The following is a 1,811-nucleotide window of genomic DNA, read 5'->3' on the forward strand; positions in this document are numbered from 1 at the left end:
TTGCAGCTGTTTCTCCTCAATTTGAGTCATGCCACATCAGCAAATGGAGGTCTTGAAAGCTTTACTTTATCAATATCATTTATGTTGGTTCTAATGTGATGAGGCAGCTCTTTCCCAGTCATATTTTGAGTGCCTTCCAACCTAAGAGTCTCATCTTCTTGCACTGTATCAGACAATGTTTCTGGGCTACTCATAAAGTTGCCCAGTAATGTATCAGATGGTGTTTCTCTGCTATTCATAATGTTTTTTCCCTGACCAATTATTTGAGATGTGGATGGCCTCTTCCTAGTCTGTTTCAATCTGCAACCTGTGTTGAAACCTGTGCACCCTGTGCAACCCTTCTGGCCATTGAAACACCGGTGGCACAGCCTTAAGCCTCACAGCAACACGCAAGCCACCAGATATGACAAACTGACAGACAAATTCATCTCCCTTAGCTGTTTGAAACCTCTCTGCCCTCCCCTTACCTGGATCCTGCCACATTGTCTTCCCTGGCTTTCCCTCCTTTCTGCCTTTGGGTGGGGCCTGTCTCCCTCCCTTCACCTGGATCCTGCCACTTTGTTGTCCCGGCTTTCCCTCCTTCCTGCCTTTTGGGTGGGGCTTGTCTCTCTCCCCTTACCTGGATTCTGCTGTCTTGTCGTCCCCCATATTGACTATGCAAAAGCATTTGATTGTGTGGATCATTACAAATTATGGATAACATTGAGAAGAATGGGAATTCCATAGCACTTCATTGGACTCATGAGCAACCTGTACATAGACCAGGAGGCTGTTGTTTGAATAGAACAAAGGAACACTAGGTGGTTTAAAATCAAGAAGGGAGGGGTAAGATGGAGGAATATGCAAACAAGTGACACAGACCCTCTTCAACAAGGAAAAGAAAAACCAATTGACAGAGATACAGAAGATAATCCTGGAGCCCTGAGCTTTGCAAGGAACTATACAGAAGTGGATTAGGCACCAACTAGTGGAAAAACCTGAAGGAAAACAGTGAGTACAGAGACGGTCAGAGCTCCAGACTGTCAGCTACTCTGATGGGACCAATAGCCTAAATATTTCCAAGTGGTGTTGGGACCTGAGAATTGACCTAAAGATCAGCCCTGGTCACCAAGGGCTGCAGGGACAACTGTGCTAGTGGCCTATGATTAGGAAGGGAAACAACAAGGAGGGAGACAACCTGAGCTGTTGACTTTCTGCTGTCTAGAGGGTGCAGCCATTTTGATTGTTTACACATGGCAGCCATTTTGGATATTTAAAGTGACCGAAACCAAAAGCCAAACTAGCTACTGTCGAGTTGGATCTGACCGGTGGTGACCCCTCTTTGGGTTTCCAAGGCAGTGTCACTGAGGAAGTATATCACCCAGCCTTCCTTCCTAGGAGTGGCTGGTGGGTTTGAACCACTAGCCTTCTGGTTGGCAGTTGGGTGTCTTGGGCGCTACACTACCAGAGCTCCCAAAGTGACTGAGGGTGCAGCCATTTTAAATGTCTACTAGCGGTGGCCATTTTGGATATTTAAAGGGCCTGAAGGTGCAGCCATTTTGAATGTTTACAAGTGGCAGCCATTTTGGATTTTAAAGTGATAGCATTCTCATTCTGATTCCAGGGACCTAAGAATAGACTCTGTTTGCCAAGGTCAGAAGGGACATACAAGAGGCTGACAACAGGAAAGGAGACAGGTGGTGAGTATATAAGTGCTGTCAACTAGCAAATAGAGGAGTGCAGTACCCTGCTTGCATAGATAACATACAAACAAAACAAAGAAAATGAAAACCATGGGCAAGTCACTCCAACATGCAATCATCAATTAAATA

This window comes from Orycteropus afer, unplaced genomic scaffold, assembly GCF_000298275.1.
Source record: "Orycteropus afer afer isolate SDZICR_OR568_19922 unplaced genomic scaffold, OryAfe1.0 scaffold00062, whole genome shotgun sequence".
NCBI lineage: Eukaryota > Metazoa > Chordata > Mammalia > Tubulidentata > Orycteropodidae > Orycteropus > Orycteropus afer.